Genomic DNA, 20384 nt, shown 5'->3' on the forward strand with positions numbered 1-20384 from the left:
CTCGCACTGCCCCTGGTCATCTAATAAAAATAACAAGGGGTCGGACAATTCTAGTTCCCTTATTTTCTTCAACACTGGTTAATCAACTCCAGATTCTTCCTTGTTTTTTCCTTTATTCCTTTTTTCCCCAAGCAAACGAAACAAAGGAATAATTGGCTCCTCCACAGGACTGGCTTCTCTCATCATTTCTCTAATACGGTCATTTTCAGAGGTAAAATATTCGAGATCTAGCCTTCTTTGCAGATTTCCTGTTAAGGAACAGAGTCTGCTTATTTCCTCTTTCGTTTTTAGAGAGTTTTTCTCCATACTTTTCAAGACAGCTGTCATGGTAGCATGCAGGTCTTCATTTATGACCTTCCCTCTTGATTTCTCAGAAGGAGTCGGGTTTTCCATCAAGACAGGCCCTTGCAAGTCTTTAGGGAGATTTGCCATGCTAGATCTTGGTGTATATTGGGGTGGTTTCTGCTCTGTTTTCCTCTTAAAGGTTTGTCCTTTCCTTCGTCTTCTTGACATACAAGACTCGTGATCCCACCAGGTGTGCCAAAACTATGTTCGGGTAGGAAATCTCACTAGGAGGGATCCCTGGCTCGAGCACACAGCTCCTCGAGGAGTTGGCATTTTGGTTGGTTGTCGGGCTCCCGCTTGTTGAGATTCTGCAAAAGGAGGACAAAATTAGTTTTGAAAAGTGCCTTTGTGGGGCCTTAGGTGTAGGCCTTGAGACTCACAATCAAAACTAACTAAGTGCTTAGGCGTGCCACTGCCATCTCAATATGGCAGATGTAGAACAAGTGTGTTTAAGTTGATACTTACACCTCAAGTTATTATGACTTATTGTTATCAAAGGATTGTCATAAATGGGTTAAGTCTACATTAAGTTCTTTTCTATGCCTTGAGATCAAGGACTTTTAGTTGGTTATCTTGTATGCTTAAAGGGTGGAGGTCCATACCTAATCAAGTCATCAGTTTAATTTACATTTAGTCTTCTTATGACAGTAAAACTGCTAAGTGAACCAGATCTGAGAACTAATGGAACTTTGGTTCATCAAAAAACTGGAAATGACTTGAATATATAATGGGGAATACATCATAACACCAGATCTATTAACTTAAAGACAAAACAAAGAGAGTTGAGCAAGATTTCACCTTGTCGGGTAAGGTTTAAATGTCTTGCGGTCTCTTTTCTTTGTAGTTACAGGGGGTTGAGTACTAAAGCAAGATGAGTGGTGAACAAGTTTACACAAGAGAATCGATACTACAACATTTAGAAATGGTAACAGAGCTTTTACACTAGATAAAAGATGTCTTTTTAAGGGGAGTCTAAGGCTTAAAAGGTGCAAAATCTGGACAAAGCACATCTTTCTAGGTATTTGCTTGATTGAGAAGCAAGTTGTATGTTTGTTTGTTTAATTGGTTTAGTGTCCTTCTCTGGGCCCTCTTCCTCCTTTTATAGGCGAATTAACCCGACTGTACAGTTTCTGCTCTTGCCCAAAAGCAACTGAAGGGTAGTGAGTCATCAACATTTTTACATGCTCTGCCATTCAGAAAATGCTTTTGGGCCGAGAGTAGGTGGATTTCCATCGATTGTTACTTCTCTTGTAAGCACCTAGCCTTTTCATTAATGAGGAGTTGCCATATTGTCTTTAGATGGATGGCTGGGCTTGGTGCTAGGCCACGGGCGGGTTCGTTCACTTTAGCTCTTTTGGGCTTCCATTCCTTCAAATTCAAAGTTCAAATATTGACCCAAACACCCTCATACATGCATTTGTAATGCTTAAGAAGGGCATTTCTATCTATCAAACTTCTTGTGAATCATTTTTTACTAACTTCGCTTTAATCTCTTGGAACTTGAAAATCCCTCACCTAAAAGTATCTGACATGAGTTGAGATTGACCAAAGAAAAAGAAACTGAAATTGTCACAGCTACACCTCTGCTCGTGACAGATTCTTAACTCTTCTGCAGAAAAAATGGCTGAAAATCTATTGCCTTCCAACCCGTCTCTTTAATTCTCTCTTCTTACAAAATTATGAAATCAATACAAAACTTCAATTGATCCACCTGCCGCCTTAATTATATGTTCTCGGCATAGCAAACCATATTCTGATTGTAATTTATTTCCATTCATTCTAACCAATAAGATTTAAAAAGAAATGGAGAGAATGAATGCCCTTTCTCAAATTAGGAGAAAGGGAAAATTCACATGGTGTGTGTTGAGAAATTCTATCATGCCTTTCCCATGACCTCTTCAAATGCGATGTAAATAGAAAAAGAATAAAAATAGGATTGGACCAGCATCCCCCACACCTACAAAGCACTCAAGTTGCTTCACCAAAACTAACACCATCCTTTTTTATTCCCTTGCCATTCAAGACATGGAAAGAAATGAACAACTTACTATTTTTTTTAAATCGGAACTATTGTCCGTGAGATTTGAACTCTGGACTTCCCGCAATAAGAAAGACTGGATGGTGCTCCACCAAATGGTCATGTGCGAAATTCACAACTTGCTTAAGAAGAAAATAGAATAACCAACGTCGTCACTACTCTTACTGCTTGATTTGTAATACTACGGATAATGCTAGGGAGACTAAGTTTTTAGACTAAATTCTGTAAATTAAATGGTGTGGTTGTTGACGATTGAATTATTACTTAAGTTTTGATTAATGTGCTTATTTCCTATTGGTGACATATCATTTTGTTTGCAAATTTAGTTTAAAAACTTAGTCTATTTAGCATTACCCGTAATACTACATACTACATACCTAAAATTGTTCCACAGGATCGGACGGTCATTATAAATCCATGACATAATCCAAGCGTCGAAAACTACATGTAGATCAGTAAATGAGACCCAAATGGTTAAAAAAAGAGAGTGCAAAAGTAAGTGATTCTAATTTTTTATCTGCAAGCAGATGACTGAGGTGACTTTATCACTAGCCAACCAACAAATGCTGGTCACTTTAGATAAAGAACATAAGGTAAATAATCCTTGTTAAATACCAAAGGCTAAACACCAGATGTCCCGAAAGCAAAGCAATTTCCTCACCAGTACTGAATCCAAAACACCTCTCGTCATCCACAAGCCACCCCTTCAACTTCAACAGAACCGAACATGTATAAATCCGGTACTGTTGTCACCAGAGACACTGCAAAGATGGCGGCATATGCTCCTGTGGAAATAGGCACCAAGGGAACTGTTGGATCCCTCATAATGAGAGAAATCGAGCACTTCCGCCAGCTTGAACTAAGCAGCCGGTGTAGCTCGCGAAACGCTCAGCCCGAACTCAAAGACATGGTTTCATCTACTAGTCATTTGAGACCGACTTTTGAATCAGTTATAAAAACACAAAAGAAGAAAAAGAGAGGCAGCAAGCTCCTACCAAGTGTATGTTCCATGGTGGAAGTCTCGGAGAACAATCGACCAACTAGTATTTCTACATACAGTTACAGGAATCTAAGATCTGATGGGAAGAAATTGCCAGGTTAGACAATGCTTTCAGATAGCTTTGAGAAACCCAACTTCTTCAGTCGGTTTGTTATAGGGCCAGCCCATGCTCTATCCGAGCTCCCACATTTTTATGTCCACAACTTCAACAATGTTCGTTCCTTTTTCACTAGTTTTCTGCCTATTAAGAGTTTTATCCAGACCAACATGACCAGAGCTCAGCATTGGGATTTGACTAGTATTTTTCAGTATGAGTTTTTGTTTTATGGGAAACTTCAGGGTTTCTCGGATTAATGCCATTGCTGCTTCCACTGCTGCTAGCTACATCACATGATTCTCTTGGTTGTAGCTTTTTTTGGAGTAGTAGCACCACAGGGAACAGAAAAAGAAGCTGTTTGATCTTTATTAATTTCTGGAAGATGCAGACGTCGGAGATACAACTTTGATGGACTCTAATTCTCTTGTCTTTAGGGAACTGACCGTCCCAGTGGTCCCGACTCTGATGGATCCTCCACCACCCTTTATTCCAGCGTCTGAACCATATTTCTTCTCGTCTTAATCAAAGGTTTGAGCAGACACCTTTTGGCAGGGAATTTCTTAGTGAACAGAATCTTGTTGAGAGAGATGTTACAACCAACTCAGTTCAAGAGCCGTTCCTGCAACAGCATCAGCCAATGCGGTTCTGGATATGAATGGTGAATTTGAACAGTAGCTTTAAATCAGACTGTAAGTAGAGTTTGTCAACAAATTTATGGTCAATTTTTAGTAGTAGAAATCTTGAGATGTTTAAGAAACGAATTCAACTGCAAAATTTCGGTACATAAGCATGAGTGGATAAGGCAGAGTATTGAGTGGTATGAGTGAGGTCACCGTCTAGGCATTTCCGATCGAGTAATTTCAACCCGAAAAGTAGGTAAAATCATAGTTAAAAAACGTGCGATATTGCAAAATATAGCGCTATATCGCACCATGGAAGAGATTTTGCGATATAATGCAAAAATATCACAATAATCTTAAAAATGGTCAATTTTTTACATTGTATTGCGCGATATTTACATGATATTGCATAAATATGCCACACCAAATGCCTCGTGATCCTATTGCTCCTAGCATTGGAGCAAGGTTCAACATGAACTGAAAACCTAATCACAATACTAAAGAGACTGAGAGTCGAAGGGCATTACTTGAAGAAGACATTGTCAATGGCACAAGAGATTCTTTTGCTCACTTTAGTTCTTTTTATTCTTATGGTGATAGAACCCTAGTCGTAGAACCGATACTTAGTGAGCAAGGAATCCTTTTATTTATAGATAACAATGGCAGCCAACTCCCATCTATCATGGGTGAGTTGGTTATTGACCCGTTGGTTATTGACACATCATGAAAAGCTCAACCCCAAAAGGATTCTTGCAAAATAGATATAAAAATATTACAATAAACCATCACTAATCGCAAAGCAATAAATAGACTTCAAGCACTCGTCCAAACTATTTGGAAACCACTCAATTATGCAGATTAATAAAAGTGTTAAACTTCGTGTTACATAGAGGTCATGTGAGAACAAAAACTCACACCATAAATTGAGATAAGGAGTACGATGCTTATGAGTCGATCGCATCACCTAATCACCGCCACAATTTCAGAACATCAAATGAAGTAGATCCAGCAAGTCAAACAATTTCACCCTTCACACATAGATCCAAAAGAGGGAGCACACCAAACCGAAAATTAAAATCAAGCATTATTCTATAGAGAGCAATCCAACTAGCAAGTTCTCCTACAAAGAAAAATTAAACCAAATTCTGGGACAATTTGTTGAAATTATTAAACAGAAATCAAACCAAATTCTAGGACAATTCCTTGAGAAATCAAATCAAATGAAGTGCCGCTTGCGGCTTTTATTCTTTTGTATGTGAGGAAGAAGGAAAAGAAAGAGAAGAAGCATTTATAGTCGCGGCATAAGGATTGACAGACTCTCTCCCAGCACCGACACGCACATACAGAGAGGGAGAGAGAAGCCGAGAGCAAGGTGGAAGATTGGAGATTCAAGATTTGCCATGGAAGTGAGCCGAGATTGGAATCTAGATTGTTTCTTTCTATGCTTTTGAATTCAATTATTTTGTATTTTAATATCATCTGAACTAAATTTCTATTGCTAGATCTAAAGATGTCGCTTAGCCACGTATACTTGAAGTTTACAGTTATATAAATCTTCTATTATATTTCATATTGAGTGTTCGCATGTATTCTTAATGCTTGCATTTAATTGGCTATTGGGTTGAGATCGAAAGAAATATTGACAACTTTGACGCTTGTAGTAATTGCAATACCCCCTAAAAATAGAACTTCACCCATGCTTTTGTGTTTGGACTTTGGACTCTAGTCAACATTTGAGATACAACAATGGATAGTTTGAAGTTGAAGCATTGAAATATTTAGAGTCTGGCCAACTATTTATATATGGGAAAATTTTTGAAATGTTATATGAACTTGTATACATATTTCAATTTATCATATAAATTAAAATTTTAAGCACTTTATCATATCAACTTTGAGAAATCATCAATTTGTTATCTGACCCTAACTCCGTTAAGTTTTCCATCCAAAATAAATCATGTGCGAGACTTGTGTTCAAGGTTATTTATGTCATTTTAAGATCTTTTCACTAATTCTTTGCTTGTCTTTAGTAAAACTCTTAAATTTTGTGTTAAAGGGTATTATTCGAGCAGCGCATATGCATCTACAACTCTATTTATGGCACCAAATCTCAGCCCATTTCTCATATTACAGAGCCTATATAAAATTTGATTTCGTAACATGCTAAACTGAACACACCCGCTTTTGTATCTTAGCATATTTTGAGCAAACATGAGAGAATGCAATGCCTGATCATTTCATTGTTACCATATCAAAAATATTGTTCCATTGTTTGTTTATGTTCAAAATAAAAAAACACCAAATGTATTTGAGGAAGGATTGCTTAAAGTTCACAAAATTGTCTTCATCCAAAAAAAATTTTGACTAACAAAAAGTCTAAATTTCCAAATGATTTCCTTCAAATTTTACGGTTTTCAGGTGGCTTTCTTGAATTGTGCACTTGTGAAATCCCGTTCCTGGATTTCACTATTATGATCTACGTATTTGTATTATTGATATTTTGTAATATTTTTTTAGAATTTATATTAATTTATTTGAATTTAGATTTAATTAAACTAGTTATGAAGTTTGAAGTTTGGAAATTAATTATTTAATATCCGTTGACCTTTCAAGGTCACAATTTATATTTTTGAATAGAGCTCGATCTCACGAATGCGTAGGCGTAGACCGTTCGTGAAACAGAGTTATAACGAAAGAGTTATTAACATTAAAAATAGGGACATTGTTGTAATTTTGGCCCTCATCTAGAAGGCTCCAGATTTTCTGGAGCAATCTGATTGAGCCACGTGGACGGTTGTTATGAAGAGTGGAGGAGAGAAAGGAGAGAGATAGACGGAAGAGAAGGGGGGAAAAGGAGGAAAAAGGAGGGAGTTTGGGCCAATGAGGAAAGGGGAGAGGGAGGAAATGATGAATGAGGAAAAAGAGCAAGGAGGGAAAGGAAAGAGAGGGGGAACAAGCCAAACCCCTGACCCGTTTTCAACCCGCGAACCATCAATTATGACCCGGCCGTATCTCCCTCCCGTTTTGGGTGATCTTGGTGTCCATGGAAAGGTCTCGACGAGCCCAACATCTTGGTATTGTTAGAGTTCCCATTTTATCACCCATTTTTCTAGGTTGAAGCCACAAAGAGCGAAGGGTTTTCCGACGAATTTTCTCCTTTTCTGGTGACTTTGAAAACTATTGCCTTTGATCCACACCATGAATAGACTTACCTCAACCCCAGGAACAAAGCCCAAGCAGTGGTGGAGGCGTTGGAGCTCATTTGGAGGTCGAACCGAAGTGCACCCTTTTATAGGGTTTCCGGCGAATCGAGGAAGATTTGAGGTGTTTCTCGGCTGAATTGGACTTTGGCCCATGTAAGAAAGTTGTTCCTCTCATTGAACTCTACTTGCTTGTAAAATTTGGTAACTTTTAGAGTTAGTCAAAAAATTGGGTTTTCGTTCGCCGGAAACCGCCACTCGCGGCTGCGCATGTGGTGATGCGTGGCCAGTGGGCCGACAATACTATTTTATGCTAAATTGATGTCCTAATTTCAGATTTGATATTCACTTGAGGTAATTTGATTGTTTGAACTCATTTTCATTAGAGAAAGCCACTTGATTATTATATGAATCGACGATCCGACCATTGGATTGTCACCAAAATTTAATGCGTTATAGAACGTAATATTTGAGGATGTTAGAAACCGACAGATTGGGAATCCGATGTATGGATCTTCCCGAATTGGATTTCTAAGTTTGTAAACTAATTGTTCACCGAAATTTTAGCTTGTTGTTTGAGAAGCAAAATGTGGACCTTAGAAAGTTACGGATCTAAAATCCAATGTATGGATCTTCCTAATCGAATTATGTAGGATTGTGGACCCTACCTTTGATCAAGAGTTGACTTTTGGTCAACATATCTCGAAACGTTCTAAATACTAAAATTAGTACTACGGGAGACTTAAGTAAAGTCTAATGGGCCTACATTAGTTAGAGAGTGACTTGAATATATGTGATATGGATATTAACTTGATTTCTTATATTGGTATCATTTGTGAATATGACTTGGTCTTATAATGTGAATTCTATTGAAATGTGATTTTATATATTTAGCCATAGACCTATGTTTATTAAACATGATTTGGCTTGTGTACTGATGATGATTGTGATATGTGATTTGACATGTATATTTGAAATGTGGTTGATTTGCATAGATGGTATGATATGATGAAATGTGAGGGCTAGTAGTGGGTCGTTAACCCATTGCCATAGGGTTTATTGCTTTGAAACTTGTTACATAGCCCATTTTACTATTTCATTTCTCGCTTCGTTGACCGTTCTAATTAGTACTTGTACTTTGTTTCATTTTGATGGGCCTTTGTAAACTGAGCACTTGACTCATGTTCTATTTCTTCGAGCCGTTGTTATGTTCCTTGGCCCTCCGTTCGGTTTCGTTGACTGATCCAGTACTGGGTCTTCGCTAAGGTTCCGTTGAGTAATCTGGTTCCCTGCTCCGTCTGGATTTCGTTGAGTGGTCTGAAATCCCTCGTGATCTTCGATTCCATTAAAGGTCCAAAATCGTATCTTGCCTTGGATTTCTTTGAGTGGTCTGATACCCATTGTACTCCACAATTCCGTCGAGAGCGCCAGAATCCCTTCTACTCAACGATTTTGTTAAATGGTCCGAAATCGTATCATGGTTTGGATTCCGTTGAGTGGTCTGGAACTCGATGTTGTTGGATTTCATTGAGTGGTCTGATATCCCATTTTTCAGAGATGTAGGCTTTGGCCGAACTGTGTTGCTCTAGCCCTGCATTTCGGTGTTTTGTATGTGTTATTGATGATGTGATTGTGGAATGATGTTGGGTGTGATTGTTGGCATTATGATTAGACTTGTTGATCAATATGGTTAGAGAATATGATTGTGCTTTGTCATTTATTCTTTGAAATATTGCATGATATGCATTGTGGTATATTGTATTGTTGAGACATAACGATTTATGTGATGAATGTTCGAGTGTAGTGAAACGGTGAACTACGAATGACTTGATCCTTGGTTAGGGTACGTAGGCAATCTAACGGGAGGTTAGATGTAGCCATAAAGTGTACAAAAAATCACTATGCAATTGGAGGCATGAGTTGTGCTTGGTACATATCCCGGAGGCGGGGCATGTTAGATATACGGGTATTTGGTGACGCCACGTGTTGAACCTGGGGGCGTGACAGCACTGACTAGCCTCTTGTATTTTGTTTCACTCTAACCCTTTTAGAAACTTACAAACAATATAAAAAAAAAAAAAATTAACAAATAGCATTGGGTTATTAAAGCACACACAAGAAAGGGACAAAGACATAGGTCAAAAGAACTTACATTAGAGGCAGATAGTTCTTGTCCCTGATTTGGTGAAGTTTCACTTCCCATATTTCCTCCAGTGGCATGCTACAAAATGACCAATAAAAGAGTTACACATACATCCGCCTATGGATACAAGACTAAAATTTCAAAATACCGAAGTTTTCAATGACCACATCATTGCTTGTGTTTGCCCACTTTCAGTAGTTGGTGAGTTATGGCCAATTTCATTTGTCCCACAAGTTTGTCCCCTCCCAGCTTCTTCATAGGCCTATCAGTTGATAATCCCCAATTTATAACAACCATATGCGACTAAAAATGAAACCATTAAGCTACTTTTACCTGCGAAGCTTGTTGTTGCATCTTGCCGCATGTTGTACGATTATGACCTTTCTTGCCACACATTCCACAAGTGACCTTGCTGAAGCATTATTTAGGCAATTTGTTTAAGGTTGATGGTGGTTGTGGCTCATCTTGCTCTCTTGCCCTCACCTTTCTTGGCCTACCAGCTTGCTTATGATACTTTGGAGGTGCAATGGGTTGGTGATTTGTAGGTGGCCAAAATTCTTGACAAGGCATGGCATGGATATAAGGAATGTAGGCTCTCCAGTATGCTACTTTCTTGGAACAAGAATGAACATACTTGTATGGATCGTCTTCCTTTCTATAAATTTCAGCAATTCCATGAGCACAAGGAATTCCAGTGAGATCCCACCTCCTACATGTACATGTGTGTTTTGCTAAATCAACCACATATTGAGCTCCACTCATATGCTTCACTTGGTACTCCTTATCACCAGACAACCAAGCAATACATGAACCACTTTCTAATTTATTTTTTTCAACCATTATATATATTCTAGGGCCAACCTCATTTTTCCACTTAACTGCTGCTTCTCTCATTCTTGCCATTCTGACCATTAGATATGTCGTAATCCTCTACACCATAGTTAATATTGGTTTATCCCATGCTCCCAAAGACTCACATAGAGTATTCAACAAGATATCACACTTAGATGATGTCCTATATTCTTGAGCCATCTTCAAACACACAATGTTAGAACAATATTAGAAAATATGAAAATAATAAAAGAATTTCAATGAAAGTAATCATAGAGAAAATGACAACACCAATTATATATGAGATTAATAAAAACTAGTGAGAAAGTTAGAAATACTGACAAACTTGGGACATAATACCGAAGACATTGATTGACGAAGTGATGCATACTACATCTTTTAGATGGCGCCATTTAAAAGGTCCATACTCAATGTGGTGCCACTTTGTATAAGATGGCACCCACTTAATGACAAGACGGTTTAATACAAACGGTTAAAGCATTTTTCATTCAAATATTGAATTAAATATTATAACTAATAGTATTATAATATATAAATTCCAACAATCTCCTACATGAATGAAAAATTAGGAAGAATTTGAGAGTACAAGCGAACAAGAGATGCATCGGGAAAGGTGTCTTTTGGACTTGAACCCTAGTGAATACTTATCGGATTTACTTGGTGACGCAGTTGATGTGGAAGATCTTGAATTGTTCACTGCACCAATAAACCAAGAGAATAAGCAACATACAGCTCTTATCCTAATATATTACGGTTCATACAGTTGTGTTCATTATGGTCCTGAACAAATCTCGAATTCATAAGAGCTTTAGAGAATTTAGCCATCTCATACTCATAGAAGCGACCCACTTCTACTCTCACATAGATGACTACTGATTAAGAATAATTTGCTCTATTCCTCTTATTTATAAGATATCACTGTCATTAAATATAAATACACACCCTAAAACTTCTGCAGACAGCACACTTCTTCCATCATAGGAATGAGGCATATAGTGTGTTAACTTCTTTAAATCATGCCCAACTAGTTTGCCTATTGAACTTAGACTATGGGATCTCCAATCAACTAAGTTAGGTTTCCGCCCGGCTGATTCATTAGTTGTGTTGGCTTTAGCTTCATTCCCCTCTATGATCAACTTACTCTCTAGTCAAACCTTTAATATTTGGTACCATTTAGGTTGACTATCTTTAACACAATCTATTTTATGAAATTATATTTCATACGAGAGTAGTTGTTTAGAATGTCAAGTCCTCAACAGTACATGTTGGGACTTTAGTAAGTAACTAAAAATTGTTGCCCGCGCGTTGCTGCGGGATTAGAAATTGTATGGAAGATTGATAAGCTGATTCTAAATCATCAAGTTTCCAACTGTGATGCATGACAATCAATTGAAACAATTGAAACGTTTTCTCTAAATTATTAAATAGCATTTAGCACAAACTGACTTGCAAATTCAAATGCAAGAATGCAAATGAAGATAAATTGTCAAATTCCATACATGTCAAACTTCATTTAGGAAATTGAAAACCATAAAAATAAATTGATAAACCCACAAAGATAGTTCACAATTATAAATGTTGAATGCTGATAAAATATATAATACGATGATCTCGGTTTCTCTCATAATTATAGAATGTTGAATGCAAACAACATACCCAAATTACCAATCAAACCAATCAAAATTTCCACTCCTTGGTTAATATCAGAGAATGCCAAATCCAAATCTACGAACCCCATATTGTCAACTGATTCCTTACCAAAATTATGGCAAGTATTGTTATAAAATTCCAATAATGTTGTTCGAGTACTCCTTGTAACATGCATCATTTGGTATATCCATCCCTCCCTCTCTCTCTCTCTCTCTCTCTCTCTCTCTCTAAAAGTCATTGTTAATAGTAATTATATAATAACAGGCTAAAAGAACTGTCAACTACGTTATCAAGGAAAAACAAATGTCAATGAGAAATGAAGATAAAGAACCTTTACTGGTGTACTCAAGAAATTGAGAATCGTTATCTGCAAACGGCCTCCGATCGTATCACCTCTAAAATTCTAAGGTGCTACAGCTACTTTAAGAATAGCTTATGTCCAATACAACCCTGCAAGAATAGTCATTCTTCAATATTTAAGCAGGATTTGAAACAGGGCATTAAGATAAGGTTACAAATATAGTAAGCTCCCAATCGAGTATTTAAATGGAAGAGATATGGGCAGTCAAAGAACCCAAAAATATCAATGTTTCAAACGAATATCTGTCACAAAATTATTGCACTCGAACTACCCTAATAACACGTCATGGGCATACTCCCATGATTATCTGAAAAGATATCGTTGGTTACCGTTGACAATATATGGCATTCTCTTAAATTGAAAGCGTAAACAATGAAGAATGCACATGAACAACACACAATTTATTTGGAAAACAGTTTTACAATGCAGTAGTTTTGAATTGGAAATTCAAAATGAACTTATTTCAATCTACAAAATTCAATAATTTAATAAATCAAGACAAATGAGCAAAATTGTCTTATATTAAACACATAGTTGGAACTTGGAACGCATAAAATGAAAAAGAAAATTAGACCTTGCTTTCCCCAACTAATTTTCAAATGTATCTGTGTTAATTTGAAACCAATTTTTATCCAATTAGAAAGTGTAGAGTCGTTGATATGTAAATTGTTTAACCTTGAGGCTTGCGATAACCACAAATGTTGGCGGGACTAATTGTTGCAACACAGTGGAATTGAAGTTCTTTGCAACATCAATCCATAGTGTAACTCTTTTTTTTTTTTTTTTTTTTCTTTCTCTTGAATCAATAGACATAAACAAAAAAAAGTTAGTAAGAAGTATTGTATTTACAACATTTGGAGATGATTTGTCAACATGCTTTTACCTAATATTTTGAATGTAGATTTACACTTGTTTTCAAGCCTTCTAATCAGCCACTTTTTGTTCTAACTCTTGTATTGCATTAATGTGTCCAAGAACATCTTGTAATCTCAAAGAAGCTTATGATAATTAATATAATAAAACCTAAACAAAATACCAAATTCAACTCCAATATAACGAAAAACTAAATTAACTTGTGGTGAATTGATGGCTTACTTTTTACAGCAATTCTGTAATTACAAATTCTTCTGTTAAATTACGGTGACTGGGAGATGTTGAAGCTACATAAGCGATTTGAATTATGCTACTATAATCAACCAGGGAAGAATCCTTTGTAACCCAATAGAGGTATTGGAGGACTGATACCCATGAAAGTTGATATGCATTCTATAAACAACATAACTCTACCAAGTTCACAATTTACTGTTAAGCCAAACTACCAAGAAATTGGAACTTATTTTGTAAAATAATTAACATTTTCAAGTTAAAGCAGCTCCAATCTTGGGGTTGGCGACCTCAGCATTGTGGCAACTCCTCTGTTCTCATCATCCAAAATTGCTCCTTTTATATAGAGTATCCATCAATGCATTGCTGCTCAACACACAAATCATCAAATGCGAGAAAAAGCATATTCTGAGGTTTAAATGGAATTCCACAAATTCCCCAAATGGGCAACTCTAGAATTGTAAAGAAACTGTCTTTATCAAATCTTCAATTAATTATAGCAAAACCCAAAACTCAAAAAGTTTTAATTAGCTTACATGACCACTCATCAGCAAGCTCAGAGCAACAAAACCCAACAAACCCAAAATATTCGAATAAATCCCACACAAAAAAAATCTACTTAAAAAAACCTACAAACAACAAATAACTCACTACTTTTTCATACGAATTCGAACAGAGCTATAGAACATACCGATTTGAAGCAAGAAATCTCAATGAAAATCCTCGAGGAAGCCACGTTGATCTCAAGAAGCAGAGAAAATTAGGGATTTTTTTTTCTGACTCCAAATCATCCTTAAGACGGCGTTATTCCGTCGAAAAAGGAAAAAAAAAAAAAAACCAAATTAGGGATTTTTTTCAGTGAAGAAAAACAGAAAATTAAAAGAAGAGAAAAGAACATTAGGCTTTTATTTCAACTTTGGGGTTTCCAATTTCCGATCTCTCTAGGTAAAGGAATAGAGATAAAGCAACAACAGTAGATTGGGGGAAGAGCAGCGGTAGTACTTGCAAAGCTCAAATGTTCGTGCATGCAATTAGAATAATTATTTATCATATGTTTTGATGATGATTATGTATAATTACCTGTTACCACAGCGAGGGTGAAGCTCAAGAACCAGAACCTGTCCTTCAAAGGTGATGTTGGCACGACGGACATCGGGGAGGAGATAACTGAGCCACCGTAATCTGCAGCTCTTTTCTTTTCAGACCTGGGTTTGGTTGCAAAATTGAAAACACATGGTCAACTCGTTAGGCAATAATTGGTAAAAGCAAGAGGGATCTGAGGAAATATAGAGATAAAAAAATACCCAGGAGAAGGAGCGGAGGAGAAGGAATGAGGGAGGAGCCTGGACGGGGAGAAGTTGTCCAACGGAGGAGAAGGGAGGAGATGCCTCGAACGGAGGAGGATGTTGTGGTTCGCAGTTCTGAGAGAGTGAACCGGAGAGGTTCATCGGGAAACAAACGGAAAAGCTTCGTTCTCGAAACAAATGGAAAGGCCGAGCTTTTACATTCCCACGATGACCAACACGTGTACAGAAGGGGTAAATTAGTAAATGTACTGTACAACGGAAGGAAAAAGGCTGAATATGCCTAACAATTGAAGGGCAAATCCGTCAAATCACTGTTAATGAACAGTATTCATCAACTGAGTTTTAGTATATATAATTTGCTAACACTTGGGCATACTCCCCCACATTTAAGGTACTTGTAAGAAGGTCTCTAACTCTTCATACCTTAAAGTTACTCATTATCAGAGATAACTGCTTTTTATTCTCTCTCTTTTAATAAACAAATTACTCTTTACAATTTAGACATCGTGTTTAGCCCTTACTCGGCTAAATTATCACAAAGTACATTTCTCTAGCCTTAAGGTTGTATTCAATTCCATTATAGATTATACCTTTGGGGATCCACCTATATGTACTTTGACTTTAAATTATTAAAATTCAATTAGCCAGGATCAATGAATTCATAACATGTCCACTCATATTCCTTGCTTAATAAGCAACATCATGTCTAATTTAATTTTGTGAAATGCCCCACACATTTTCAATGTATCGTCTTTTCCTTTCCAAAATACCCCCACACTTTCAGTATATAACTAGCAATGGTGCCCGCGCGATGCTGCGGGTTTTAAAACCATATTAAACATGCAGAGAGTTCTAAATACCTATGATATACAACACTATTTGCATTCATGTGGAAATCTATTTACAACGATATGTTCAACAACTAACATATATGTGCCTATATCGTAGTCATTGGTTTCTGGTGAGAAGTTCACGGATTTGCAGAACCAGAAGGGAAGAATTGCTGTACAAAGTTAAATCAATGGTATATACTACTGCAACTATTAAAATTAAAACAAAATTCAAGTTTTTGTATTGAAATTTAATTGGGTTTATTCGATAATTAATCGCTCAAACAAATAAAATTGATAAAATGAATTGATGATGTTACCTCAAATTGTCCAGAATTGCTAACGGAGGGGATGAGCTTTGCAATGTGAAGGGATACATCATTGTCATTGTTAATTAAGTATTTAGTAACTTCTGTAGAAACTTCAATTACATCTTCATGTTCCATGTTGAAGGACTCCTTTTTGTGTCTAATCAGAAGTGTACAAACACGTTGTTCTGAAATTACAAAACAACAATAAAATGAAGATATTACAGCTTTTGATAATATAATATAAAAAATTATCTTAAAGAAGATATTAGATGCTAATCTCAAAAGAGTCTGCTCCACCTCCTAAAATTTGCAATACTAATTTTGATCAACGAAAAAAAAAAATCTATCAAGAGACAGTAAAATAGTAAAACAACTTAATTTCTTTAAAAAAAATTGTGCAAAAATTTCATGAAATTTTGGTAAAGATGGAAAAGAAAGGGCCGGGGTTAAGACAATCAAGACTAATGAAAATTATGATATTGTTTTAACATTAACTCAGGTTGATCTTGATCACCAGCATTAATAAAACGAATGACTTCAACTTGGGCAAGCAAATGATTAAGTTAGACGTAAGCCAAGTAACTTAGAATTTAACCATATCAAAAAAGCAATGATAATCAAACTAACCTCTTCTTTTCATACGAAGTAGAATCTGTTCTTTATTTTGCCTTTATGAAGAATGCAACTTTCACCCTCTACACACAAAATGCATGCATTGAAAATGGTCAGCAACAATATCAAAACTATACATATACAGTATTGTATATGTATCCTGGAATATATTGTATATGTATCATATACTATATTGTATATGAATTTGGACATAAGGTATAAAGATTTAATTAAGCTTAAATTTATCAAAAGAAGTAATTACAAATTGAAATCAAACGATATTATAGTTGTTAAAAAAATCTGGCTAAATTTTACAAATAGCATTATAAATTGCTAATAAAAAATAACACTACTGAAAATACTCACTACTCAAATCTGCAATCCTATTAAAAACACATCACTAAAAATTAACTCCAAGGAAAGGGGGATTAGCAAATTATACCTTTTAAAGACTTGAAATTGTTTTATCTATATCTTGAGCTGGCCCCGCTAGATTTGAATCCTCAGTTGACTTAGAGGGAGGACAGACATGAAAATAAGTCATCTTGCAAGCAGAGACTACATGCTTTTTTTTTCCTTTTGATCACCCAGGTTGTTATTCGACTCAAGAAATCCTGAAACCAACCACGCAATTAAATTAAGACCACAATGCACTAAAAATATCCCAAACGATCCCAAATTTTGGAACTGCTTTAAACCAACCTACCTTGAAATTATAGCTGCTTGAGAAATCTTCTTCAACATGAGAGAAGCAGAAGAAGAGTGCCACCCGTCCCCTTCCTTTCTACGACGGCGGACACTCGTACAAAAGGGGTATATCCGTGATTTTACTATACAATACATAAAAAAAAGTCGAGAATTGTTAGCAAATGAAGGGTAATTGTGTCAATCAACTAACACTCTTGAGTCTAAATAAAATGGCAGCATGAGATCACAAAAGGTTTTGAAGCAAGGCACCATTTATTAAACTTCGAATCATATAAAAGAGAAACTTAACTCTCCTGAAAGATGAAACTATAGTATTGTCATCATTGACTTAATTAACTAAATAATCAGAAATGCTAAGTAGCGTGTCAACGAACCATTTGAACGTTGAGCACACTTATTAGTAGCCTAGAGATGGTAAAGCAGGTTTCCATATGAAGCAAAAGAGAAGTTCAAAACTACTTAACCCGTCGTGAATAAAAGCCTGCACACACTGAGGGAATAGCCAAAACTCTCAATACCATCTGCATCCATTTATCAAAACGTTTTTTGTTTGTCCTAATAAGCAAGCCTCAAAGGAAAAAACAAAAATTATTTACCTTGAGCACAAAGGGCTTCGAAAGCTGCACACAAAAGTCCGAAGAAATGTAGAGCAACATCTCCTGAAACAAAAAACAGAAGCAAATCATACACTCAGGCGACGAATCTAACGATATAAACAGAACACCCTAAATTAGATAAACAAAATTCATACGCAAATTCCATCTGAATATCGAAAGTTGTCAGCGAGATTCTATCACCTATGCAAATATCTCCATCATCATCACATTCAAATCAACTTTAGTTAATTGAATTAACTTTAATAATTGTAATAGGAAGTAATGATTATGTCCAACCTTCGGGACAACATTTGTAGGCTATATCTGCAAAAAAGTACTAAAAAAGTAGAAGAACTCACCAACGAACGCTAGACGTTAAAAAAAGGGACCCTGATAAAATTGAAAAACCAACAAAATTCGTATCAACAGAAGATAAGATAAGGTGTAATAATGAGGCTACATACCTTATTATATAGCTTGAGCACAAAGTGGTTCCAACGTTGCATACGAAAGCCCCAAAATTCCAACATGACCGTCTTCTGAAACTGAAAATCAAATCAGATCAGATACCACACTCAGCATCCATGCGCATACACAAAACCCCCAAAAGTAGAAACGCAAAATTTAAACACAAAACCCCCAAAATTATAAAATCAAAATACAATGTACTACCCCTTCTCTTCCGTTTTTCTCTCACCCTCTGCAAATCACCTACCTCCGTCTCTCCCTATACACTCCCTACCTCCCTCATTAAATCAAAACTCTCAAACCCAATTCAATGCCTCATCAGAACCCATACAGAATCTAATTAATTTTTTACCCAAACAAAGAATTCAATTTTAATGTTTTAAAATTGAAGAAAACAAAACCCATAGATTTGGGAAAATAAAATAAAAAATTAAAAAAAAAAAAAACTCCCAGATGCAGGATTCAAAGAACTTACCAGAAAACATTAGCTTTTTTGGCTAAAAATCATCTTCAATCCAAATCAAAAGGCTGAAGAAGCTTAAACTGCTTCTGGTTTTTTTTAGTGAGCCAAGATTTGTCAAGGACAGAAAAACCTAAAAATATCCCAAACGATCCCAAATTTAGGAACTGCTTTAAACCAACCTACCATGAAATTAGAGCAACTCCAGCGTTGGAGCCCTCCCCCTTGTCAATACACTATTTAATCCACCTAATGAACAGTAACTGTCCTTAATGAACAGTAAGTAGCCCTGGCAATAGAATTTGCATCTCCACCGTTACACTTCAATAGCCCTGGCAATAGGCAATAAAATATTAGTATTTTTTTTATTTATAAAATAATACAAAATAATTTTAATTGTAATATCGGATAAAATTTTTAATCGTTCTCGTTGCGCCACGTGTCATTATCCGAAGTATTATTAAATAATACAAAATAATACTTTCTGATAAGATTATTAACCAATCACGTCGCGCCACGTGTCATAATCGGTTCACAATCTTTGAGGATAGATTTCCATCAGATTTTTAACGAATGACAGCATGCCACGTGTCATAATCTGTTCACAATCTTTGAGGATAGATTTCCATCAGATTTGTAAAGAATGACGGCATGTCACGTGGCATTATGCACAACCTAATCCTTTTTGAATCCTCTATATAATCCACCATCCATCCTCACAAATCTCACACCAAAATTCTCAAGATCTCTATCATTATTCATAGTTTCTGCTTCCTTATTCACAAAAATCTGTATCATTATTCATAGTTTCTGTTTCTTTCTTTCAATGTCTTCTTCTTCTTCCTCAAGGATGATGTGGGAATTCAATCAGGAAGAGGAAGAATTGTTTAACGAATTAGAAGCAATGTTCAATCACCAGGAGGTAAGAAATGAGAGGGAAGAGGATGAGGAGCGTCAAATGAGAGATGACGAAGTAAGAAGGGGTAGAGCCTCACATTCCCGTCGAGTCATCCAAGCTGCGGCTCAGATCTGCAGGCCCAACCGTTCCAGAAACCTTGATAGAAGCAGGCAACGACGAGGTATGGAACTGTTGGATGATTATTTTGTTCCTAATTGTGCATTCCCTGATACGTACTTTAGACGTCGTTTTAGAATGGAACGACATTTGTTCAACAAAATCATGATTGTTGTTTGCAACCATGATTCTTATTTTGTGCAAAAAAAAGATGCTTTTGGTGCTATGGGTCTACTGCCTGAGCAAAAAATTACTGATGCCTTGCGGATGCTTGCATATGGAGCATCTGCAGACCAAGTGGATGAGATAACGAGGATGGGGAAATCAACCATTCTTGAGTCCCTGATGAGGTTTTGCGGAGTAATCGAATCTATCTACACCGCTGAGTACCTCCGCAAACCTACACACATGGACTTGGAGCGGCTGTTGAAGAAGGCGGAGATGCGTGGCTTTCCTGGGATGATTGGAAGCATTGATTGTATGCACTGGACGTGGAAAAACTGTCCAAGTGCATGGCAAGGCGCTTACGGGGACAGAAAATGAGCAAAAAGTATCATTCTGGAGGCGGTGGCATCTTTTGATACATGGATTTGACACGCCTTTTTCGGGGTCCCGGGAGCTCAAAATGACATCAACGTCCTTGCCCAATCCCCAGTGTTCAACGATG

At 36.5% G+C, this 20384-nt stretch overlaps 1 long non-coding RNA gene and 2 pseudogenes across 2 annotated transcripts; all 3 read right to left on the minus strand.

Annotated features, from left to right (window-relative positions):
• Positions 1–3481: 3481 nt before the first annotated feature.
• LOC148697824 (uncharacterized) lies at positions 3482–3997 on the minus strand (annotated as a pseudogene).
• A 934-nt stretch (positions 3998–4931) lies between these two features.
• Positions 4932–14963, minus strand: LOC148697825 (uncharacterized; annotated as a pseudogene). The gene is made up of 9 exons (XR_015960573.1): positions 14715–14963; positions 14491–14615; positions 14102–14202; positions 13661–13776; positions 12277–12395; positions 9777–10475; positions 9592–9705; positions 9453–9521; positions 4932–5128 (listed from the first exon to the last, which is right to left on the minus strand). The product of XR_015960573.1 is annotated as an uncharacterized LOC148697825 (transcript).
• A 617-nt stretch (positions 14964–15580) lies between these two features.
• On the minus strand, positions 15581–18896 carry LOC137746171 (uncharacterized). The gene is made up of 6 exons (XR_015960574.1): positions 18718–18896; positions 17775–18319; positions 17177–17300; positions 16913–17084; positions 16486–16553; positions 15581–16043 (listed from the first exon to the last, which is right to left on the minus strand). It is a non-coding gene; the product is annotated as an uncharacterized LOC137746171 (long non-coding RNA).
• Positions 18897–20384: the final 1488 nt, after the last annotated feature.

Source organism: Pyrus communis, chromosome 3 (genome assembly GCF_041283825.1).
Source record: "Pyrus communis isolate YQ-2024b chromosome 3, ASM4128382v1, whole genome shotgun sequence".
Taxonomy (NCBI): Eukaryota; Viridiplantae; Streptophyta; class Magnoliopsida; order Rosales; family Rosaceae; genus Pyrus; species Pyrus communis.